The following is a 27,620-nucleotide window of genomic DNA, read 5'->3' on the forward strand; positions in this document are numbered from 1 at the left end:
CTTTAAATAATTCTAAAACCTATATGATAAAAAAGTATTTTAATAGTACGTCTTCCAAAGAGAACCCCTTGCATGGTATATGTGTGTGTCTTACAGGCTGATGACTGTTGTGCTGAGTAGCTTCTGGTCTTAGTTTTGGTGTCTGTGAAATGGAGTGCCTCCTACTTACCCTGAACAGGACATCGGTGAGATTGTGTGTAGCGTTCCTGGCGGAGGCCTGATGGAAACCAGCACCTGGAGAATCCCCCTCCTCAGACCCTCGGACACTGCTGTCTGTGTGTACCCACCCTCCATCCTCTCTAAGTCAATGCTCTCCATTCAGCACTCTGAAAGTGTATATTGCAACTAGGAACAAAATTACTTAAAGAGATGTTTTTGCCTCTTCTTTCTTCTACCAGGCTCATTCTCCACATTACTAATGGGGCATCTAGACAGTTTATTTTTCATGGATCGCTCTCAGCATGCTGTGTGAGCAAGTACCAGCTGACTCAGCATTTCCTCAACCAGAGAAGTGTTTCTCTGTGAATGCAAAGCTAGGACCTAAATCGCTAAGAGCGATGAATCGTGGGCACCGACTTTCATCAATCTCTTCTATCAGCTTATCGCGTAGGAGGATTTTTCATTGGTAGTGACTTTCCCTTGAAATTTCAAAGAGGTGTGCATTTCTCTCGGGTGAGAGTCTGATTTAGGCCATGACTGTTTTCCTCCTTTTTCTCTCTTTGCTCCCCTTTGTTTGTGAATCCTGGAGCAAAAGCTCCCATGTATAGAATCCAGTTAATTGTGCTGCACGATGATCAGAGGTACGACAATTTTTTAGAGATTCTATCCACAAAATACACCGCTTGTCTTCAAACCCAGGACTATAGACAGAAAGAATAAAGGTAAGGAGGGATTAAAGAGGAAGGAGCGAAGGAGAAAAGGAAGAAGACAGTAGGTTGGAAGAGGTATTGTCACGTGTAGAAGAGCTCAGGCTCTGAATTTAGACAGAATTTGTTTTATATCTTGGCTCTATGACTTTACTTGGACACTAGAAACATAAAGACACAATTAAAAGTCTACCTGGAATCCATTTTATGAGCAAAGGATCTTCCTAGATGCTTCTTAAGATATGAGAAATAGCAAAAATGGATCACTTAAAACTGGTTGTTCAGACACTGAAAATCATGAGGAAGTACCGACAGATGGCTTTTGCCCCACTGTTTTGCTTCATTAAAGAGACTGAAGGGTGAGGTGGTTTAGTTAGTGATTCACTAGCCTTACTGACTTCCTGTGACAGATTTTAATTTCTTGAGATTTTTGCCAAGGGAAAGATTGCAACCCCCTTTCCTCAAATAATAACAATCAATGGCTGGGAAGCAGCAAGGTGGGCAACACAGCAAAGGGCCCTCTGTCCCTGTGACACCAAATGGCAATGGAATCTACAGACCAGATAAAACTTCTCTTACTTTAAGATGTTTTAGATTTGATTAGATAAATGAAACAAACAAACCAAAGAACCTCAGAAATTCCTTTTACTCCTGACCGGAATCATGAAACTTTAATATAAGTAATGATGACAGTTGGGTGCCCTTGAAAATATAAACAATCCAAGTTAGTTTCTTTTTTTTTTTTTTTTTTTTTAAAGATTTTATTTATTTATTCGACAGAGATAGAGACAGCCAGCGAGAGAAGGAACACAAGCAGGGGGAGCGGGAGAGGAAGAAGCAGGCTCATAGCGGAGGAGCCTGATGTGGGGCTCGATCCCATAACGCCGGGATCACGCCCTGAGCTGAAGGCAGACGCTTAACCGCTGTGCCACCCAGGTGCCCCAATCCAAGTTAGTTTCTGATGGTATATTATCTTGAGAGGGCAGCTGGCTATTTTACAGTACTCTTTATAAAGCTGCTTAACGCGTTTCAAAGTGGCTATCCTACCCAGAACTCAATTCCTGCCATCAAAACCTTCTCAGTGCTGAACACTTTATTCTCCTTCCTGTCTGTACTGGAAACTTGTCACCATTGATGGTATCCTGGTCCTCTATTAGGTTCTCTTTAACTAGCTTACTTGGCTCAACAATCTTGTTTTTTCCCCACAGTCTGCAGGAATTTCTTCTTCTACCCTTTACTGAAATGGCTCTAGGCCTCCTCCATTCTCCCTCCACAAGCTCCCCAGCTGAGGACAGCCTCAGCTCCCTTCACAGCTACCACCATCCTTTAGCACCTGCTGGCTTCGGAAGGCTGCACCTTCTAACCAGATCACTGCCCTGAGCTTGGCACTTCCTAGCCAACTGTCTGCGAGTCAGCTCTCTTTTGAAGTCCCATGGGCCTTGGAAACCCACTGTGTAGAAAAATCTATTCAATCATTTTATCTGTGTCACATTCTTAATACTAGTGACTCCACCTGGCATCAGCAAATTAGTGAATAGCACTCCCCAGTTGCTCAAGTAAATGCGGGGACGCCATTCTCTCTTCCAGTCTTTGCAAGCTTTTCTGATCATCAGCATTTTTTTTTTAATTTTTTTTTAATGATTTTTTATTATATTATGTGAGTCACCATACAGTACATCCCCGGTTTCCGATGTAAGGCTCGATGATTCATTAGTTCTGTATAACACCCAGTGCACCATGCAATACGTGCCCTCTTTACTACCCATCACCGGTCTATCCCATTCCCCCACCCCCCTCCCCTCTGAAGTCCTCAGTTTGTTTCTCATAGTCCATAGTCTCTCATGTTTCATTCCTCCTTCTGATTACCCCCCTTTCTTTATCCCTTTCTTCCCCTACTGATCATCCTAGTTCTTATGTTCCATAGATGAGAGAAATCATATGATAGTTGTCTTTCTCTGCTTGACTTATTTCACTTAGCATTATCTCCTCCAGTGCCGTCCATGTTGTAGCAAATGTTGAGAACTCGTTCTTTCTGATAGCTGAGTAATATTCCATCGTATATATGGACCACAACTTCTTAATCCAGTCATCTGTTGAAGGGCATCTCGGCTCCTTCCACGATTTAGCTATTGTGGACATTGCTGCTATGAACATTGGGGCGCATATGGCCCTTCTCTTCACTACGTCTGTATCTTTGGGGAAAATACCCAGTAGTGCAATGGCTGGATCATAGGGTAGCTCAATTTTTAACTTTTTAAGGGACCTCCACACTGTTTTCCAGAGTGGCTGTACCAACTTGCATTCCCACCAACAATGTAGGAGGGATCCCCTTTCTCCACATCCTCTCCAACAATTGTTGTTTCTTGCCTTGTCTATTTTTGCCATTCTAACTGGCGTAAGGTGGTATCTCAGTGTGGTTTTGATTTGAATTTCCTTGATGGCTAATGATTTTGAACATTTTTTCATGTGTCTGTTAGCCATTTGTATGTCTTCATTGGAAAAGTGTCTGTTCATATCTTCTGCCCATTTTTTGATTTGTTTATTTGTTTCTCGTGTATTGAGTTTCAGAAGTTCTTTGTAGATCTTGGATACCAGTCCTTTATCTGTAGTGTCATTTGCAAATATATTCTCCCATTCCGTGGGCTGCCTCTTAGTTTTTCTGACTGTTTCCTTGGCTGTGCAGAAACTTTTAATCTTGTCTGATCATCAGCATTACCCATGCTGTGTATTACACACCGATTCCCAGACCCCTAACCCCAAATTCTGATTCAGGAGACCTGGCATTTGGCCGAGAATCTGTATAGCTAACTTCCACCCACCAGTCAAACAGTCACTTGGATACTGATTCTTCTAAGAAGTCCATATTGACTTCCAAGTTCTGGAATAAGTGCTTTCTAAGTATTCACTTATGACTTGTCTTTTCGCTGGATGAGACTATCTTTTTGTGTCTTGTTGACTTCCATCATCAGATCTGAAGTTCTACGAAGGCAGAAGCCATAGCATCCTTGAGACCTAGCATCGTGGTCTGCCACATGTATTCATGGAATAAATCAATGACTTTATAAAATAGAATTATTAATATGCAAAGCTATGATTGAACATATCAGTTCATCAGTCAATCAATGAACAGAGGCTAGAGCTGCAAATCTGAAAGTTAAAAATGGACTAGTTTGTATTGGATACATAGAAATGACAAGTGCCTTAGGACTGTCACATATAGGCACTACTTCAAAAAGATAAAACATTGACTCCCAGAGTATAAAACCTGCTTTAAACTTGCGTGTAAAGAGCCTTTGATAACGTCTCAGAAACGTACCTAGCTCCGATTCACAGATTTGTTTAAATTACCATAATTGCTATTAAAATAAAATTAATCGAACATGCTATGTAAGTGCCCCTTAAACATATTTAGATTTTGAAAACTGCCATTAAACAGATGAGAACATAATGGAAGTGCACTTTCAGCGTAATTGTCATTATGATAGCTAATTGTTTGTGTTCATTTAAAGCCGAGTGTATAACTCGTCACCTGCAGGGCAATCCTTCCGGCGCAGACCAGAGGCGGCACTGGTGAAACAGAATAAAGAAATAGCCGAACTAAAGAAATGCACTGTTATGAATTTGAGGATAATAAAAGCTGAATTAGAAAAGATTTCACCAGCTTAAGATGGTGGTGTCCAAGTGGAGGATTTTGTCACCTTCCTCGTATGTCTCCCCAAACATTTAGTAAAATACCCAAGGAGATGCAAAACTATAGTCACGTCTGGAACAGAGAATAAGGATTACTGATACGAGGGGTACCAGGGTGGCTCAGTCGGCTAAGGGTCTGACTCTTGGTTTCAGCTCAGCTCATGATCTCATGATCAAGTCCTGCATCAGGCTCCATGCTCAGTAGGTAATTGGCTTGAGGATTCTCTCCCTATGTCTCTCTCCCCACTCTCTCTCTAAAATAAATAAATCTTAAAAAAAAAAAAAAAGAATTACTGATATCGAAGTACCCTGGGCACCATGGACCATTTCCATTTTGGAAAAGGAGTAAAAGACAGAATCATAGGAACCCCCCCCCACACACATACACACTCACAAGCAACACTTACTTCGCATTTTTCATCTCTGCATTAGGAACAGCCTTTTTCACCAGGATGCCAGCAGCCACAAGTCTGCTCAGAATCTCTCAGAGAGATTTCAAAACCAATTTCTCCTCCACCATCTTCCTCCTGCCCCATCACACTAATGGGGGTCCACAAGCCTTAAGTCTTGATACCGTAAAGTGATAAATTCAGCTAACATTGCATTAAATAAAATATATTCTATCTTCATATTTTCATAAGTGTATAGTCATGATGACAATTTTTTTTTTAAGATTTTATTTATTTATCCGACAGAGATAGAGACAGCCAGCGAGAGAGGGAACACAAGCAGGGGGAGTGGGAGAGGAAGAAGCAGGCTCGTAGTGGAGGAGCCTGATGTGGGGCTCGATCTCATCACGCCGGGATCACGCCCTGAGCTGAAGGCAGACGCTTAACCGCTGTGCCACCCAGGCGCCCCATGATGACAATTTTTAAAAATATGTAAATGCGAATCTTTTATAGGACTGGAAGCTGGCAAACTATCAAAAAGTACTACACATAACTATTAATATAGACATTCCTGTGTTCTCTTCAGACAAGTAAAGAAATAGATAACTCATAAAATGCTTTAAATTTATAACATGTAATCTATTTTTCCTGTTTTTATTTCTGCAACATCACAAATTACCATATTATAATCAAGATTTTTGGGGCGCCTGGGTGGCACAGCGGTTAAGCGTCTGCCTTCGGCTCAGGGTGTGATCTGGCGTTCTGGGATCAAGCCCCACATCAGGCTCCTCCGCTATGAGCCTGCTTCTCCCTCTCCCACTCCCCCTGCTTGTGTTCCCTCTCTCGCTGGCTGTCTCTCTCTCTGTCAAATAAATAAATAAAATCTTAAAAAAAAAAAGATTTTCACAAAATTTGTGCTCTATTGATAACAAGGCGCTAAAGAATTAAAAAAGTAAAAGGCAGCTACAAAGTACAGCAAGTAAACGATAAAAATAAAAGTAACTTTTCCATGTTTTAAAAAGTTACGTATTTTAAATGATTAAAATGATCTCTCGAAATTCAAAGATGACATGCAAATTAAAATAAATGAATATCAACATTTTAACTCAAATTATTTATGTCAAGCTGAACACGTACGGAATTGCTCTCCTGCTAGTTTTGTCCTAAGTGTGTGGGAAGCTACTCAGGAAGCCTCTAAAGAAATTGCATAACCAGAGGTGCTTATTAAGACAAACCCGGATGAAATCCCTGAATTTCAAGAATAACAGCAATACGAAGAACTTTGGAAAAACAAATAATAACCTATATAGAGTGCTTATTTTGGGGTGCTGGGATCAGAAGTCATGTGTATTCTTGGTACCTTTCTGTCTTTTCCAAATTCTCCACAAAGTGCACACATTATTTTTTAGAATGAAAAAATAAATGTTATGTTTTTTTGGTAAAATTACACTAGCTCATATCTATTAAGCACTTGCTCCCAAGTTTTCCCTTAACTGTTATGCTATTATATTAAAGCTATTTGTTAACAACATTTCATTGTGGAAAGAACACATGAATAGGCATTTAATTGCATAAGGGATTTGTACTGAAACCATTTTAATAAATCAAGCTTGGAACATCTGCAAACATTTGTACCTAAACTACATATTTGAAGGAACAACCACCAAAAAGTACAAAAGCTGTGAATCAAAATGAAGATGAAATATTTCAACACAAACCTGCTGTCAAAATCTTAGAAAATCACCATTGTTTTATACACACTTCTGATTTGTGTAACGAAGTATTGGTTGTCTTGACACAAAATAGCGAAGCCTTCCAAACAGAAAAAAACAAAGTTTTCTTTAATACACACTCGACAAGAAAAACCACAGAAAGTCAAAAGAACAATACCAAATTCAATGTTCTTTGCTTGTCTTATTCTAAGAACAATTGGTTTTCTTTCCAACAAAAACATATTGCCACTATTCTCAAAAATAACACACTCGAGCTGCCCCATCCAAAGAATGCCACAAGGAGAAGGCACTCGCTACCTACGGCTGATAGAAAATATGTCACTGAGTTTCTTATTCACAGGAATTTATCTGAAAAATGGAGGGGCACTTATTAATTCTTTGTATTTATCTCCTGTATTGATCTGTAAAACACATGATGCTTGGTCAGTTTTTAGTTTTTCTCTCTTCAATTCTATTTCTTGAACATTTATTGAGTAAACTAAAAGAAATAAATTGTGGGCAAAAATAACGGCAAGGTGCTGACTCACTATAAACTGCCCTAATATTGCTAATGGTTTCCTGATATTACTAATATTCCCCTGAACTTGCAAATAGTTGGTGATACTAATACAGCAAAGTATAGAAATTAATATCACTTCTCAAAAGGTGTAAATGTAGAGTTACCACATGCCCTGACAATTCCACTCCTAGGTGTATGCCAAGGAAATTGAAGATATATGTCCATACTCATACAAATAATCTCATACACAAGTATCATAGCAACATTATTCATACTAGATGAAAAGTAGATATATAGCACAATGTCCATTAACTGATGAAGCAATCCAAAAAGTGGTACATCCGTACAACAGAATATTATTCAGCCCCATAAAGGAATTAATTACTGATCCATGAGTGAACCTTATACAAGGGAAAGTAAGAGAAGTCAGACTCTATAGGCCACATGATACTGTGCACATGAATTTCCCAGAAAAGGCAAAAGCATAAAGACACAAAATAGGTAAGTGGTTTCCAGAGGCTGGCTGGGGTGGGAGGGTGGCCAGGAACAGACTGTGATTGCTAATAGGTCTGGAGTTTCTTTCGGGGATGATGAAAATGTTCTGGAGCAGTTACCACTGCACGGCCTTGTGATTATACTAAGACCCATGGATTCTATGGTATGTGAATTACATCAAAACAAAACAAAACAAAACAAAACAAAAAAAAAAAGAAAAAGAAATTAATGCCTTGTCAAAAAACTCCACATTTCATGTTCCACTGGAACCCAGACCCAATATTATGTCATATTGTCATGTTACAAAATAAAAGATCTCATTGTCAACTAAGTTTGAGGAATACCAAATTAAGTAGAATTCATTTCTGAAATACATCACGGAGTTTACTAATGTGTGTTCTGAATCTCTATATTTCCTACATATGTTTTCTGTTTTCTGCTTATGGAAACTCTCAGACGACATGTGTGCCTGCACACTTGGAGAACCACAGCCTTAGAAGAACAGTCTTGGAGAACGTACTGATGAAAGCCGCTTAAATTTTCCTTTGATCAAAATGCAAATCATCGTTTATTCAGGGGCTTTATATTGCTTACAAAAGTGCTGATATTTACACATTGCTTCATAATGCAAGTTTTTCCTTTAAATCTAATAGCCACAAGTTTTAGAAGCTTCAATACTTCATAGGAAGTATGTCCTTGACAAACTACATTAGTGTGAAACAATCCAATAAAGTTAAGTGACGAGAAATTTAAGCAAGACTACTCGTTATGAATCAGTTAGATCCCATGGAGAGCTTTTTGGCAACGTCCAACAAAACTACAAATGCATACACCATTTGATGTAGCAATTCCATATCTAGGAATTTATCCTTATAGATGAATGAAATATTTTACATAGATGGATAGATCTAAAATAGATGTAGCAATAGATGGAGAGATAGAGAAAAAATAGATGGGTATTATTTTAACTAGCTTCTAACATGGTTTGAAATGATTGTCACCTCATGATATTTATAACCTTGCGTAGTTCCCCTCTCACATCAAATGAGGTGGAACCATTTAACCAATAGCACCTGGTTAGAAATGATGCATTGTAATTTCCAAGCTAGGTCATAAAAGACATTATGGCATCCACTTTACTCTCTCCCCTGGATTCCACATTTTGGAAGAAGCCAGCTACCAAGTCACTAAAGCAGCCCTAAGAAAAGACTGACAGAGCAAGGAACTGAGATCCCCTACCCCGGTATCTAGTGAGAACTGACTATGGCTATCATTATGTCAATGAGCCATCTTAGAAGCAGAATTTCCATCCCTCGTCAAACCTTCAATTGATTTCAGACCCTAACTACTAGCGCTACAGATTTGGAACCAGAACCACTCAAGCAAACTGCTCTGAGTTGCTGATTCACGGAAACTGTTTTCATCTGTGAAATTTGGGGTGAATTGTTACACAGGACTATAGCGCTAACATAGTTATCTATTATTTTGTTAATTGTAGCATGTTTATAATAATAAGAGGTTTAAAAAATTTCAGTGTTTATAAATATTGAACATACAAAATTTAATATACATGTATTCAGTGAAACAGTGGACAGGCATAAAATTAAGAAATATCTTTATATGTGGATGGAAGATATCCTAATAAAATAAATATGCAGAAAATTTTATGAAAAAAGAAAATTAATGTATGCCCACACCTGCTAACATACATATAAAATATCTCTTGAAGGGTGCATAATAATTTACTGACATTTATTGATTCACTTCTAGGGTAGCAGGGGGAGACAGGTTTGAAAAGGAGAATTTTCATTGTAATGTACATTTATTGCATTTTCAATCATGTGCAGGTATTTTTTTTTTGTTTTTAAGCATTCATTTCTGCTATTGGTATAGCAGCATGAGACATTCGGGCAATTCCCCTCCACAGGAAACAAGCATAAAACCACACAAAATTATTTTAAATGACCAAACACAGGCACCAACTTGAGAAGTGTTTACTCCTGGGCAACTCTACTGTTTCAAATAAGAATGGTGCACTTGTAAGACTTCTTGCTTGGAGGCATGTCCATCTCTCCCAACTCAAGCAATAAAAACCCGAAGTTTTCTTAGCCAGAGGTGGTGGACTCAGTTTGGGCCAGTGGCAGAGCACTTAGGAATTTAAATGAAAGATAAAGAGGATAGAAGACCTTTGGAAGAGTTGAGAGGATACGTTCTTCACACATTCCTAGCTGACTTCTCAACTATGTGCAAGGGAGAGGAGGACTCTAGCAAAAACTGAAAGCCTGGAGAAACTTTTTTTTCTTTTTCAAATTTTTATTTAAATTCGTTAGTTAATATATGGAATATTAATGTCAGGTATAGAATTTAGTGCTTTATCACTTACATATAACACTCAGTGCTCACCACAAGTGCCCTCCTGAATACTCACCACCCGTTTATCCCATCCCCCCTACCTCCCTTCCAGTAACCTCCAGTTCATTCTCTGTAGTTGAGTCTGTCTTCTGGTTTGCCCCTTTTTTTTTTCTTTTTTCCCCTATGTTCATCTGTTTTGTTCCTTAAATTCCACATATGAGTGAAATCTTATCGTTGTCTTTCTCTGATTTCGCTTAGCATAATACTCTCTAGCTCCATCCACATTGTTGCAAATGGCAAGATTTCACTCATTTTTATAAACCTGGAGAAACTTTAAATCAATGGCACATCTAAATGAATTCTTCAACCCACACAAAACCCAGGTAGCAGATAAATCATTGACTGAGTGCAATTACACAAGCAAAAGGATGGTAATTAGGGTGCTAACAACCAAACAAACAAATTAACCTTCAGCCTAGATATCTGTGACTGCTCTGAGTGAGGAAGACATATTTTACAGTTGGAGTCCAGGCAAATTATATGCCTGCAAAATAAAAACATCAACAACATTTGGAGGAATAAATAGAATCCAGAGTTGCTACAATGCATCATGAACGATGTGTAGTGTTAAACCAAAAATTGCTAAGACATGTAACAAAAATGGAACGTCTTATCCATGCTCTGGAAACAGGGAGACAGTAGAAACCGACTCTGAATGGGAAGACATTTTGTATTGAGTAGATGAATACTTCAATGCATATATTAGAAATGTGTTCAAATAATTAAAAGTAAGTATGTTTAAATAATTAATAGGAGATATGCCAATAATAAGGGAATGAATGGAGAATTGTGCCAGAGAAAAGGAAACTATCAAAAAGAAAAAAAAAAAAGAAAAATTAAGACTTAAAAAGTATAGTAACAAAAATGGAAAACTTATTAGATGGGCACAAGAGCAGATTGGACAAAGCAGGAAAAAAAAATCAGGACCGGTATATAGAACAATAGAAATTTTACAACCAAGTAATAGACAAAAAATATTGAAGAAAAATAAACAGAGCCTTAGAGACATGTACAAGAATATTAAACGTCCCAACATTCATATCATTGGAGTCCAAAAAGAGACAAAGGACAGAAAAATTATTTGAAGAAATAATGGTGGGAAAATTTCACCATTTAGTAAATTTGGAGACATTTAGTGAAAAATATTACTCTATAAGTTCTTGAAGCTAAAGAAAATTCAAGTAGCATAAGCAGGAAAAAATCACCTAGACATATATACTCAACCTGCTAAAAGGTAATTTGAAATCAATAGGGATAAGTAGTAAATCTTTAAAGCAGCAAGAGAAAATTATCACAAAAATACATGGATCAATCTTAAACGTACATTGTTAAATGGAAGAAGTCAGTCTGAAAAGATTACATACTGTATGATTCCAATTTATAATATTCTGGAAAAGGCAAAACTATAGAGAATATAAGATTATTAGTTGCCAGAGGTTCAGCTGGAGGTGGGAAGGGGTTGAATAAGTTAAGAACAGTGAATTCTTTGTGGCAATGAAGTATTCTGTATGATACGATACTGTAATTGTGAATACATGATACTATGCACTTGTTAAAAGCCACAGAATGTTAAAGTCCAAAGAGTAAATCTTAGTGTAGGCAAATTTAAAAATCATTTAGGAGGTCAGAGGATCCCTGGATGGAATGTAGAAAGTGACAAAACAATCTAATTGTATCACAAATATGAAGAATTCACTGAAGGGAATGGGAAGAAAAAAGTGCTGACCTAAGTAACTTTATAAATAAGTGAAGTCTTTAAGACAAAAGAAACTATACGTAAGCACTGTAGTTTAGTATGGAATATGGATTAACAGTTGTGATATTACTATACACGTTAATGTAATTGAACAATTAAGGAAATAGTGGATGGTGGGAACTAGATTTCTTACTGTTGGAATAAGAAGTTCCGGATAAGCAAGAGTTAAAGACTAGAATGATCCATGTGATTTAATGAATTAGAATAGGAGATAGCAGTATGAACTCACGTGTAGCTTAATACAGATATAGATGGTTATATATAAAAATATTTGTAGATCTATGTGTATACATGTGTTTGAACACGCAGATATATTTCCTTGCTCTGCTAGCTAAGAGCATTGACATCCCAATAGCATTGAGTACACCTAGCACACAGATCTTGGTTTCTAATACCATTATCCAGTAAAAGGAAGGAGGGATCCTTAGAGAAAGAGTTGAATCTAGGGATGGGGAAAATACACACAATGAATCTGGAGCATTGTGTAGTGCTGGGAAGGTTCTACAATTCATGTGAAAATGTAAAGGACTTGGAATAACCAAAGTAATTTTTAAAAAGAGGAAAGCTGGAGGATTCGGCCACCTAATTTAATGACTTATTATAAAACTACATAATTAAAATAATTAAGCACCAGTGAAAAGATAGAATTATATACCAATGGAACAGAAAAGAGAGGTCAGACATACAGTCATATACACACGATTACTTGATTTTGACAAAGGTGCCAAATCAATTCAACTGAGGAAGAAAAATTATTTTTAAACAAATGGGCTGATCACCTAGATATTCCATGAGGAAAACACTGAACATTGACCTTTTCCTTACAACATACACAAAAATTAATTCAAAATATAAAACCTAAAACTGGAAGACTTTTACATGAAAATATAGGAGATAGTCCTTGCAACCTTGGGGCAAGCAAATGTTTTTAGAATGCAAAATGTATAAAAATAAAATAAAATAATGGTCAATGGGACTTCATCATGTCTGACACAAGGAGGTATAATGATGAAACCTTTAGTTGGTTACAGTTCTTTGCTCTGAATAAGAAACTTTTTAACATGGAGGTTGAGCTGGGATATAGTAAAAGGCATATTAGGTATTTAAAGGATATATTAGAGGATATTAGTTGATAGAATAGAATAACCCTGAAATTTCAATGGCTTAACAGTAGGGGGTTTTATTGTTGTTGTTGTTTTGTTTTTTCTATTTCTCACTCACAAAATTCAACTGGGCGTGCTGGGAGAGGGAGTTGTAGGGTCTGTCCCGCTCAGGAACCTGGGGTTGACAGGGGCAGTGTCATCCTCAACCTGAAGCTTGTAAGGTGACTAGTGTTTAACATCCAGCTGGCACACAGGGAAGAACATGAGAGCCTTCCATGAGAGGTTGATATGGATCTTACCCAAGGTTGATGACATCACTTCTCCCGCATTCCACTGGCTACAACCCAACCACACGGTTACACCTAACTACAAAGGAGGCTGAGAAATGCATCTAGCTCTGTGGCCGGGAAGAAAACGACATGGATTTAGACACTTTCTGCTACAGAAGATATAGTAAATGGTTGCTGGTTTTGCCTGCCAAGAATCCATTTGATCTTTCTCGGGTTAGAGTAATCTGATATGATGTGCCACAGTAAAAGTCTACATGCTTTGGGGGCGGGGGGGCTGAAAGTGTCACATTATTTAATCAAGCCAATTAGAGCCAATGATCTTTTAGCCTAAATTTTGTTGCAACTATTGGGAATCACAAGTTGGTTATACACATGGAGCTGGTGGTGGTCATCTCCACCACCACTGATGGAGTGAGCACCTGATTCTGAAGGAGGCCAAAAGACATGAGAGAAGAGCAAAGGGAGAGGAAAGGAAAAGAATCCTGATGACACTGTCTGAGCTGCTGGATCTAGTAGTGCCTGTGCCAAACACTCTATTTGAACTTTGAAATTACGTGAACCAATAAATTCCTTTTTTTTTATTAGAACAATTTGAAATAGCTTTCTATCACTGACAACAAAGAGTTCTTAATGATACAAAGAATTATTGGAGCAAGGATCCAGATAGAGAAATGAGCAAAAGCACAAAACGGTTATTGGGTCAAGGTAGCTAGTGGCCAGATTGGGTTCAAGATCATACTCTATTTCCAAAACATTAGTGGCATGTGAACTTAGAACTGCATAACAGGGCAGATGGCTAGTCGGAGACACAAGAAGGACCACTTGGAACTAGTTAGCTTTTGCTCATTGTGAACATCTGGTGATAAATTCATTCCACACACATGAAACTGGAACATTCTAACACCTCTCAATTAATGGCATGATCTCCATTTGCACTGTGATGATCCAGAGCTGGAACTGCAGCCTTCAAAGCCAAGTTCTTCTCCCCTTTAGAGTAGCTGACGGGCAATAGCACAGCATGGAGCAAACCCCATAACTTTTAAACAAATCCTTCTCATACGAAGGCACGTTCTGGGGAGTATGTGTTTATATGGGGAGAAGTTAATTTGCCAACCACCATAATTTACATGCTCTCCTAAATCTAATAATATCTGGTCAGAGTGATTTAAATCTTAAATTACACTCTGACTGACAATACCTATTCCAGATGCCAAGGTAAAGCAATTAAAAAAAACCCAACTGTTTAGTCTCCATGTATAACAAGGGAAGAATGCCCATTCATAACTGAAATGGCAACTGACCATGCAAGGTATCATTGTTTTTGCTGTTTTTTTTTTTTTTTAATGACACAATGAACAACTCATTAGTCATTGTTTTCATCTTCGACATGACATTATTTAGGCTGCTAATCCATTGGTGCCCTTCTGATGACACTTAATCAGGCTTTATTTTGTATACATCAAACTTCCATTTGCAGCGAGAGTGCTGTAATTATGCTGTTGCATAGATCATTTATCAGGTGGAGTCTCCATGGTCTGCAAATATTAATATGATGCGGTCACTCTGTTAAGCTCTACTTTGCGTTTTCTTATGGCCTCTTGTACATTTCATATTACAAATTTGTACCGGGGTCAAATTCAATTAGTTTCTGAAACAGGGATACTCATTATGATTCATAAATTAAATGTTACCTTCTATTACTCAATGGAAAATATGTTTTACTATTTGGAAGGAGCTGAGGCTTCTTTTACTTGAGTCCTTTTATTTAAAAATCAAGTTAACGTGTTTCAAACAGTAAATTATGTTTTTTTCAACAGGTTCGTCTTCAATCCAAGCTCCTGTCAAAAGAATTTCCATTCACAGAAAATGCAGAGGCTTTTTCTATCCCATAAGTGGTTTCTCAAGTCTCTGAGACTAATCAAGTTATGAAATTAAAAATAAAGCTGCATTCACCCTCATTAATTCATTCAACACATTTTTGTTAAGTCACTAATGTGTGCGAGGCATGTGTTGCATGCTGAGAAGGGGAGTTAGAAACAAAGCAAACATTGTTCCTACTGAGATAATGGTGAAAAGGCCCGAAAATTCCCCAAGAACTAGTCTATATAAATATTCTTGAGAATAAGGAAATTATGCCCAATTCCTAGAATAGGAAAGGTCTAAAGGGACAGTTCTACTAATGCGGTGCATGTTTCCCTCTTTCAACATCAGTTTTATATCATTTTGTGCATGCAATAAATACATTATCAAATTTGAAATGTCTACAGTGTCGCTAATGTTGAAGCATAATTCGTCGAGGTATTTTTTGCAGTGAACATAAAGCATGCACCTACTGTTTGCTAAAGGAGCAGCAAAGGAAAGAAAAGGCACAGATTCTGCTGTTGAGAATGTACCATTCCCATTAAAAAACAAAACAAAACAAAACTGCAGAATCAGCATGTTTCTCAGTAAGCTTTGTTCATTGAATAGAATCGTCTTTTCAAATTATCAACAAATCATTTGATCATTTTTTTCTCTTGTGGAGGCATTCAAGAGATTGTCTTGAAAATTCATCAGAGAGAATACTGGGTATTTCTGAAAAATTCTTATCAGGGGAAGGATGACATATTAATAATCTCTGGAAATAATAGAATGTTCCAAGTCGCCATTCTGCTCGTGTCTGTGAGCTGAAGGAGCACGGCCTGTAAAAGGAGAATACCAATTTCCTGAGATTGTTGTGTGAGACATTAAAAGCCAGATTAAGGATATTGTAAAGGAAACACTATTGGAAGAATTAGTGGGTTTCCTTCCAAATTATTACCTACCAATAATATTGTCTCTTTTCGTCCAGTTCTGTTTCTGAGCCAATGTCAAAGCTAGAGCATGAAGGGCAAAAGAAGAGGAGATTCATATAAAATTATATTTTCCTCGTGTCAGCCAGAGGTACAAGCTGGCAACGGACAGGTGCCTCAATGTAATGTCAGTTGGCTTAGCTGAAAAAATGTTACATAGAATATAATACTTCAAAATGCAGGATTTCTTCTCTCACTGCATTCGTTCCTGAGTCCGGCGGTGACAGCTCAATTTTGGAAAGTGAAAACATCCCTAGAGGGTGAAAGTTGTATTTTGTTCACCCACCATCTACCCAACCTCACTTTTGGGACCACGATTTTCTTCTCAGAGCCCCACTGTCATGTCTGACATTGCTTCCTTTCTGGTGATTCAGTGAGACTAACATTTTCCTCATACAGCTCAGGATTGAGTGGGTACCCCAGGTCTGGGGACAGAGTATACAATACCCACTGGTCACTGGGACCCCAGGCAGATGGCCCAAGTTGGCAACAGAGAGCTTCCAACTTAGGACTTCAACTGGAGCTCCTGGGAGAGAGCATTTGTCTTTGCACTGGGGTTTCTAACAAAGTGAGGTTTGGAATTCAGCTCTCCTTGCATTACCACACGGGGTGTGCTTATCTCAGAACAAAGCTGACCCAGTGGAGGGCACAGTTCAGAGGTGGCGGGAGAAATCTGGATCCCAAGCTTTACATAACACATGTCTGGACTTTTTATTTACTTTAATAATTACGCTACTTAACTAATTCTTTTTTACTTTTTAAGCTAGATTGAAACAATTTTCTTTCTGCCATTTGCAATTGAGTCCTGAAAAATATACACACACTCTCTCTCTCTATGCCATAGTCAAATGAGAGATAACCTTAACGCCTGATTAAAGAGGCATGGCTTATGGTGTCTGGCTGCCTCTTGTCCAAATTCCAAGGCTACCACCCACCATATAACCCTGAGCAATGGCTATAATCACTCTGAGCTTCAGATCCCCCATGAAGAAAGCAGAGACACCATTATCTTACCTTGCATATTCGATGAGCATTTAACTCGACAGAGAGAGAAGCTGAGGTGCCCATTTTAATCCATGTAAACAGCTCACCCTGGAATTCCTCCAAGGGACACCATTTATATAGAATAGTGTGAGGACTGCTGAAACCAGGAACTGTATGATGGGGCCACTTAAAGATGTATAAGGTCACCTAGGTCAGTGCCCTCACAACTGTTTTCCTTTGCGTGATTGCCAGAATATCAGACCCAGAAGCAATCCACATAATCACGTCATTTAACTACTTCATTATACAAAAGAGAAAAAGAAGGTCAAGGAAGGGGAAGAGACAAGTTACGCTCAAATGGCCAGTTACCGGCAGAGATAAGCCCAGGTTTCAAGTTCCTGCCCCTTTGGAGTTTTCTATTAGAGCCCTTCATTTGCAACAATTGGGAAAACAATAGTGTTGTGCTGAAAACCCAGATCTGAGCAGCTCCGTTTAGAATGCTACCAGCTGGCTTGCTTATTTCCAGAGTCAAAAACACAGGAGAAATGAAAGATGCTGGACTAACCTTTTGCAGGTGAGCTTGAGTGTCAGTTGCTACGCAACCCAACAGGGAGGATTTACAATCTGCGGGAGCTGAGTGGGAAGCAACTGAATCTGAAAGTTGAGGTCTGAGTGAATAATAGAAGTGGGGGTGGGTGGAAACAACCATGTCTGCCTTTGGTGCATATATTTATACTGGAATATGAATGATAAAAAAAATGAGATTTTCAGAGTTTGGGAGCCACATATTTAGCTAAAGTATTTAGATAACTTTTTTTTTTTGCATTGGAGAGGTAGACATAGCCCATCACAGCTAAGAATTATATTATCTTTGTAAAATTACCATTTTTCCTTTTTGAAATTCAATCCAATAATCAGATTGAAAGTAGGGTCAACATAATCCTAAAGCAGTGGCCTGTGTGTTTTCTTTTAAAAACCAGCAAGTCAGAATTACACAGCTCAACAAAAAAACGCGTCAAATCAATTTTTGTGACTCAAACAATGAAGAGGTAGAATTTTCCAGTCTTATTTTTAAATGTTTTTAGATTTTATTTATTACTTTATTTATTTAGAGAGAAGGAGTGGGGGGAGGGGCAGAGGGAGAGGGAGAGAGAATCTCCAGCAGACTCTGCACTGAGTGCGCAGAGCCCAGTGCAGGGCTGGATCCCACGATCCTAAGATTATGACCTGAGTTGAAATCAAGAGTTGGATGCTTAACTGAGTCACCCAGGCACCCTGAATTTTACAACTTTAAATAATTCTCTGATACATACAGTAAATTTGGGGATTACTGAGAGAGAGCATTTAAAAAATTCTTAATACAGATATTCGGACAGTCAGCCATCTATCAAATTTGGAAATTTGCAAATGCCCTCATTTCCCACCATCTCCTTTTCATGCTCCCCTTGGTCTCTTGTAATTTCACTTCCTTGAAAAGTACCTGGAGTTCTTTATGACTTTGTTGGTTCTCCAAAGCCCCAGTGCCCTTCCCCTACTGTGTTTCCTTTCACAAGTTGAAAAGCCTCATTAATTGGGCTTTGTTTTCCTCTAACGTTACTTCAAAACGTATCTGTAGCAAATCTGATTCTCACATGAATGGACCCTCATTTAGGGCGTCACCAAAAGAGCAAACAATCGAGGCAAGAATCTAGCTCTTGAGAAGTGGTCAGGTAAGTCATCTCTGTCTCTCATCTCTACTTCTAATGCTAGTTACTTGACTCTCATTTCTAAAAATATAGTCGACCAGATATCCTAAAATCTCTTCTACAAAATGTCTAAAACTCTGACTAAAATATACATTTAAAATAGCCCTTTAAACACATAACTGTGATATGAAGGAGAATATTCATCCCAAAGGTCATTGAGGCAGGAAGCTACCATAAGGGCTTCTCCCAATTTCATGAGTCACATGAAGCATTCAGTTGAGTGTCCTGAGGAAGACGGGAAACTAGCTTCAGTCCCTTGGAAGGCAACGAGTTGGAGCAGAGATGCCTGTATTATCTAGAAACTCCAATGACAATATCTTCAGTGATAAGTTAAAATGAAGAATAACTCATCCCATTTTACAAAAGTAATAAAGACATTCTCTGTATGAGTTTTTACTCTATCTGCAAAAGAAACGTTGTTCATCTTGAAATGTGCAATCCATAATTGGCCCTTACCTGGATTTAGGGTTCAAATTTACTTTATCTGTGTGATATAAAAAATTCAGTCCCAGAAAATCTTTTAAAGTGGTTCTAGTATAGTATAGCTTCCAGATGTTCATAGTAACAAATGCAAATTCTCACTAGGTAGCATGATCTCAAAGTAGGTCTCATAGAATTCCCAGAGATCGAGTTTCAGAAAGCATAGGATCACACTGAACATCACAAAGCATGGGAAATTAAGAGAAAATAAGGGAAAATCAACAGAGGCAACAAATAGCAGTATCAAGTCTACAATATTTTAGATATTGAAAGTATCAAATGTATTGCATATGTTTGATGAGATAAAAGAGCAACTTGAAAATATTAATGAGGAGGGTCGCCTGGGTGACTCAGTCAGTTAAGTATCTGCCTTCAGTTCAGGTCATGATCTCAGGGTCCTGGGTTGGAGCCCTACACTGGGCTCCCTGCTTAGCGGGGAGTCTGCTTCTTCCTCCCCCTCTGCCCATGACTCGTGCTTGCTCTCTCTCTGTCTCTCAAATAAATAAATAATCTTTTAAAAAAATATATTAATGAGGAATAAGAAAACTGACTGCATACAATGAAGAAGAATAAAAGAATACTTCTCTAATAACAGATTTAATTTTAATTGAAATTTAAAAAGATGAATGCATGGGTTCATAATAAATCTGACACATGAACAGAGAGAGAACTCAAAGAGAGATATAAATATCTTACTGATACCCAGAATGTCAAAGCAATAGAAAACTATGACCAAAAAAGTTAAGAGCATGCAAGGTAATAAGAGTTCTATATGTTTACTCAGAGTTCCAGATGAGAAAGATGGAGAGAATTAGAGAAGGAATATAAGAAGAGAGAATGGCTGAGAACTTTTCAGATGTTACAATTAAAGCTATAAGTCATTAGACCATGATCGTAAGAGCACAGAATACCAAAAACGAAAACTGTAAGAACAGTTAGAATGAATAGAAAACTGCTAACAAAACAGGAATGAGTATATCAACAGCTGACTTTTCCACAGTTAACAACGGGAACCATATGACACATAAATAATACCTTCAAATGATAACACAAAAAAATACTATCAATTTAGAATTTATACTCAGTGTAACAATCTTTGAAGAATGAGGGTAAAATTTTAAAAAAATTCTCAAAAACTGAAAGAATTTATTAACATAGACATCACTTCCAAAGGATATCCTTTACAAAAAAAGAATACCACCTGGGAAGAAAGATCTAAGGGGTTGATAGAAGGAGAGGAAAAATGATATTGGTAAATCTGTAGGCAAATCCACATCCTAGTAAAACTGTGTGCATACAACAGTAAAAATGTATAATTTGTATGAAAACATTGCAGACTAAACACTGAACAGCAGATCATGCTCTGAGAAGGAAGTCCTCAGAATCATGAAACTTTAGGTGACTACAGGAGTACAGAAAGGGGACTGATTTTAGAATTGATTATATGTGTCTGTTACAATTTCAAGGACAAAACCAAAGTATATAGAGGGGCGCCTGGGTGGCACAGCAGTTAAGCGTCTGCCTTCGGCTCAGGGCGTGATCCCGGCGTTGTGGGATCGAGCCCCACATCAGGCTCCTCTGCTATGAGCCTGTTTCTTCCTCTCCCACTCCCCCTGCTTGTGTTCCCTCTCTCGCTGGCTGTCCCTATCTCTGTCAAATAAATAAATAAAATCTTTAAAAAAAAAACCAAACAAACCAAAGTATATAGAAAGTCATAACTTCTAAACCTGTAGAAGAAAAAGTGTTATAATCACAACAAAAATAAGATAATCCAATATGATGAAAGGGAGGCACAAGCACAATTTAAAACAGGGAAAATTAAAATAATAGAAGGTGACTGAGAAATAAATCCATGTATATCAGTAATCACAATAATTGTCAACTTATTATCTGATTAAAAGACAATGATTGTGTAACCGTAATAAAAAAATCCAAGTATCTATAGTTAACATAAGATAGACTAAAACATAACAGTAAGAATAAGATGTAGTAAATATTACGTAGAATTATTATTTATATAAATAATAAATATTAGCCAAACAATTTGGTGGCAGTATACCAAATGAAGCAGACACTCAGGCAAAAAGACATTAAGATAAGCTGCACCAGTACACGATAATAAAAATGTTCAACTTGCCAAGAACATAAAAGAAGTTGGCAATTGTATGTCTCTAAAAACATAGCTTCAAAAAGTATAAAGCAAATGAAAATAGACTAAACTAGATCTATATGTTGAACCCTGGACCCACAATTGCACAGAATACATTATTTGTTTCAAGTCTATAGAGGATATCTACAAAAGCAACAAGAAAAAATAAAAAGTTATGGGATGCAGCAAAGAAAAAATTAAAAGATAACAGAGAGTCTTAAATTGCTGAAAGAAGAGAAAAAAGAATGTAAATTAATAGAGAAAAGAGGCTGAGCTAATTAAACAGATACTATCGTTATAATAACGAAGCTGACCAATATCTCTTTGGAAAGATCCATAGTATTAGATGAGTTAGACACAGGGAAAATATACAAGTGGCTGCAACGGCATTTCACAAACACGAACAGGTGATGGAGGAAGTGGTGCTCATTTTGTTATCCTGTATATACTTGTGTGTATCGAACATTCAGCAATAAAACAAAATTTAAAATGACAAATACCCCTAAAATGCGTATGGGGTCTGTTTCTTTCCTTTTTTTTTTTTTTTTTTTTTTAAAGATTTTATTTATTTATGTGACAGACAGCCAGCGAGAGAGGGAACACAGCAGGGGGAGTGGGAGAGGAAGAAGCAGGCTCCCAGCGGAGGAGCCTGATGCGGGACTCGATCCCCAATCGCCAGGATCACGCCCTGAGCCGAAGGCAGACGCCTTAACGACTGCGCTACCCAGGCGCCCCTCTTTCCTTTTCTTTTTAATCCGGTACTCTCTTAGCGATGACACTCTTTCCCTAAATACAACTGTACACTTAAGCTAGACTATAAAAGAGTGGATTTTTTCTTTTCGTTTGTGACTGCTCTTTCAGCTTCCGTGACAACCACCTCTTCCGTTTTCCTCCTACCTGACTCATCTCAGTGTTCATTGCTCTCTGTTCCTCTTCCACCTACTTGTAGAGTTGCGGGGTTTTCGGTCTTCCTCCTAACCCTTTCACTTCTCTTCTTTCTATCTGATCTCATTAAGTTCCCTTGAACTGAACATCATCCTTATTTTAATTGCTCTGAATGCTCTGTTTTTATTCCTGACCTTGTCTCTGATTTTATGACATATTCCAATTACCTTCAAGAAGGAAGCAACAGTTTTTAAGAAGCTAGCAATACACAGACATGTATTGAAAATATTTTTGAAATTTTAAGATAACGAAAAAAAAACTGCAAAGGATCGAATCAAAGAAAAAAGAAAAGCCAGCAATAAAAGAAGAGAGGGAGAGGGAGGCAGCTGATGGGAAGGAGGGGGAGGGGGAGAGAGAGAGAAAGAGAGAGAGAGATTGACATATCCTACATTTTCGTGTATTAAAAGCAATACCCAAGGGTCTTTCAGTATTTTGATACCAGAATTTTAAGCTCACAAGTTCAATTTGCAAATGCAATTGAGATGTATTTTCTGATGTGTAAGTTCTCAGAAAGCATTAAATTTAGTATCCTTCCTGAAAAAAAAACCCAAAACAAAAAAACCTCTCAAATAATAATTTTAGCCAGAGATAAAGAAAGAAAAAGTTTTAAAAATGGAATTATAAGACATGCAACAACAAAGTAAATCATGAAAGACAGACTGACTCAGTTATTGTTCACAAGGTTTAAAATTCACAGAAATATTAAAAAATTAGAAGAAAAAATACTTAAAGAAAACTATGATAATATTGTGGTGACAACAGATAATAAAAATATCTTAAATATTTTGTCTTTCAAAAGAGCTAATAGATGATGGTTTAATCTTGACGATTTTATGTTGTTTTATATTGAAAGGAGGAGACTATTAAAAAAGAAATTGAGTCAAGTTTCAAATCCCTAGAAAAAATAGAAAAAGAAACCCAATAAAGAAACAGAACACATTTGGAAACAGAAACCAGAAACATGATGAAAACAGGGAAAACGTAAAAGGAATTCATATAAACAGAAATCACACAAAATGACTGCTTTATAAGATTCCTTGGTCTGAGAATGTTGTTAGACTCTACCATGCTATTGTGTGTATCACCAGAACGGTTCTGTAATTGCTGAAGCGTATTCATTTGTATAAATATTGCAAAGTTTGTTTATTCTTTCTTCTATCAGTGGTCACCTGGGATATTTCCAGGTTTGAGCTATTAGGGATAAAGCTCTGTAAATATTCCTGCACAAGTCCTTTTGTGAACATTTGTTTTCTTTTCAGTCTTGGGTAAGCTCCTAAGAGTGTCATGGCTGGACCCCAGAGAAATGTATGTTTAATTTTATTAGAAGCTGCCAGATCTTTCCTCAAAGGAATTGCACTGTTTTACATCGCTGCCAGTGATGTGTGAAGGTTCGGGATTTCCCAAATCCTCACCAACTTTTGTTGTTGATGCTTTTTCAAAAATAGCAATTCAGTGGGTGTGAAAGTTATCTGCTCCTTTTTTTTTTTTTTTTTAAGATTTATTTATTTATTGAGAGAGAGAGTGAGAGCGAGTCAGGGGAGGGACAGTAGGAGAGGGAGAGAGAAACCCAAGCAGACTCTGGGCTGAGCATGGAGCCCGATGTGGGGCAGGGTCTCGTGACCCCAAGATCATGATCTGAGCCGAAACCAACAGTGGACACTCAACAGACTGTGCCACCCAGAAGCCCCAAGATTATCTGCCTCTTAATGAAGAATACACATAGCTGTAAAGTATTTTTGCCAGAAATCATAGATAGATAGATAGATAGATAGATAGATAGATAGATAGATAGACAGACAGACAATAGATGATAGAATCAACAAAGAAAAATATTAAACTGTATCACAAGAATGCAATCAACAAAATCCACCCTGGGGGAAACTACAGGAGAAATGACCTTCCTTCTTCAACAAACAAAACATAAGACAAGGGTTGTATGAGTTCAAGAAGGGGATCTATAGATTAAAAGGGTCACTGGTAAAGCGGAGCCCTCATATAGGTGGCAGGTAGAAAGGGTATTCACATCCATAATCACATTGGCTTTGTACGCTTTTCTGGATTTGTTTTATATGTAACAATGGAAACTATTTTTGAGAAAAACCCTATCCTACATGGCAAGAAAAGAATATTTCTAAATTCTTTTAACACACTGCAGTAAATCTGTGAATGAAAAGCAAAACCAGGGTGCCTGAATGGCTCAGTCAGTTGAGCGTTGGACTCTCTTGATCTCCCCTCCGGCCTTGATCTCAAGGTCATGAGTTCAGGCCCTGTGTTGGGCATGGAGCCTACTTAAAAAAACAAGGAAAGAAAGAAAAGAAAGGAAAAGCAAAAGGACAATGAATTAAACCAACTGAAAAACTTGAGAGGATGAAAACAATTCCAAGGTCTGAAAGAAAACTGAAAGTACCATAAAGGCTGATTAAGAAAATAATCGTGGGGTGCCTGGGGGGCTCAGTCCGTTAAGCAGCTGCCTTCAGCCGGGATCATGATCTCTTGTTCCTTGGGTGGAGCCCCATGTGGGGCTCCCTGCTCAGCGAGGAGTTTGCTTCTCCCTCTCCCTCTGCCCCTCCTCCCCACTCATGTTCTCTCTCTCCCTCAAATAAGTAAATAAAATCTTTACTTTTATTTAATTTATTTTTAAAGATTTTATTTATTCATTTGACAGAGAGAGAGAGAGAGGGAGCACAAGCAGGGGGAGCAGCAGGCTTTCCACTGAGCAGGGAGCCCAATGCCCCGATGCCGGGCTTGATCCCAGGACCCTGGGATCATGACTTGAGCTGAAGGCAGATGCTTAACCGACGGCGCCACCCAGGTGCCCCAATAAATAAAATCTTTAAATAAAACAAGAAAGAAAATAATCATGATGACACTATTGGCACACACTTATGTCTAAAGATCATATGGAAAGCTACATTCAAAGAACGTATGATTTAAAGTCTAAGTAACAGTTAAAATAAGCTATATATAGTGAACATTTTAAAACCTAAAAATAGGAAATTTCTAGAAAAAATATAAACATGTTATTTGACTCAAAAAGGTGAAGGAAACAAATCAAAAAGCAGAGAAGAAACTAAAGTTATGTATAACTGAGCTCATAAAAGATACCACATTTGCATATTTTAATTGCTGTCATATATATATGTATATATGTATATATATTCTACAGAAAAGTACCTACATATGAAAGTTTTAAAGAAAAATAAAATTAGCACCCACTTATCCATGAATAAGCTTAAGAAATAGAAAAATGATTTGAAAGCCTCAGTACACTCCTTCATCAATGCTAGTTCTCAGAGGAAAAGTCTCTCCTGATTCTTGCATATTGTTTCCCTTGAAAATCCTTCCTCTACTTTTTTAAAAATAGTATTAACACATTCACACATACCTCTAACAATATATTGTATTGCACAGCTTTGCCATGTGTGACTTTTATATAAATGAAACCATATTCCAAGAATTCTGTGAATTCCACCCCTTCCCATGGATAAACAGAAAGTTTTGAGTCTCATTCCTCATTTACTCATTGACATTCTTCCACAGTGTTCCATGGTCTAAATATTAAAAATGTATCTACCCATTCTATTAATCTCTTCTGCTACTGATGGACATTTGGGCTGTTTCCAAATTTTTAGCTATTATAGAAAATGCTACTCGAAATACACTTTCATGTGTCTCCTCATGAACATATGGAAGAGGTTCTCCATGTATATTCCTAGCAGTTGAAATTTTGAAATGCACATGTGCATATCTTTAACTTCACTGAGTAATGCCACCTTCCTTTTCAAAGCAGTTACGGCAGTTTGCACCCCCAAGGAAAGAAATCACCACTTTGGGGGCGCCTGGGTAGCGCAGTCGTTAAAGCGTCTGCCTTCGGCTCAGGGCGTGATCCCGGCGTTCTGGGTTCGAGCCCCACATCAGGCTCCTCCGCTATGAGCCTGCTTCTTCCTCTCCCACTGCCCCTGCTTGTGTTCCCTCTCTCGCTGGCTGTCTCTCTGTCACATAAATAAATAAAATCTTTAAAAAAAAAAAAAAAAAGAAATCACCACTTGGTATCATCTGACTCTTTAATTTTTGCCAATATAATATGTGTAAAATGGTATCTCGTTGTGGTTTTGATTTGCATGCATGACTACCAATGATTTTGAGAATATATTACTGTGTTTACTCACCCTGCCCATTTACTTTTCTAACACCTTCAGCAAAATGAGTTTGCTTTTCATTATTGATTTGTAGATGCTGTTTATATTTTCTGGACGCTAACAGTTGGTTATAGATCTTGAAAATACCTTCTCCCATTATGTGGTTTGTCTTTTCAGCCTCATAATATTTTTTTGGTAAAAATCCATTTTTAATATAATTCAGCATATTAATATTTTTCTTTATGGTTTCTCATTTTTGTCATATTTATAATTTAAAATTCCCTATTCCAATGTTATAAGATATTCTTCTAAGCTTTCTTTTAAAAATTAATGTATTATCTCTCATATTTAAAGCATAAATCCATCTGAAATTGATTTTTGCGTCTAGTGTGAGCCTGAGATTCAATTTTATATGTTTCTATATAGAATTGACCCGGCATAATTTATTAAAGAGCTCATCATTCCTACAGGGACCTGCAATGGAGGCTGTGTAATAATACAGTTTCACATACGTGTGGTTATGTTTTGTGGCTTTCTATCCCAATCTATTGGGTTTACTTTATTATGCCAAGTATAGATGTACTTACAGGATGAATTATTTTAAATGAAAGGACAGAAGATCCCTATTTTTTTTTTACATCATCTCAGAAAAAGAAAAATCCTACAGAGAGAATGAGCCCTATCATAGTACATGTTTTAAAGCAAAATCTGAAAAAAATCATATGCCTATAAATACATGTATACATACACACACCAAAGTACTCTCTCTCTCTTTTATAACTACAAAAAAATACTTCTGAGTAATTCTTAGTCTACGGAATCAGCACAACAGAAGAAAAATTATATGAGCACGATCTCTGTCTAACCTGTCAAGTTAGGTTAACCATGGCTATCAGCATAGTTTATAAATATGAAATCTATGAATCCATTTTATCACATTAGAAAGTCATAATATATAATCCACAGAGTTTACATATAAATAAGAGCATTTCATAACATTTATCGTCCATCTCTAATATTAAATTATACTAGTAAACTAGGAATTTAAAAATTATGTATGATAAAGAAAATCCACGTGAAACCAACGGCCAATATTGTACAGATGCAAAACACA

The sequence above is a fragment of the Ursus arctos genome, unplaced genomic scaffold (genome assembly GCF_023065955.2).
Source record: "Ursus arctos isolate Adak ecotype North America unplaced genomic scaffold, UrsArc2.0 scaffold_16, whole genome shotgun sequence".
Lineage (NCBI taxonomy): Eukaryota > Metazoa > Chordata > Mammalia > Carnivora > Ursidae > Ursus > Ursus arctos.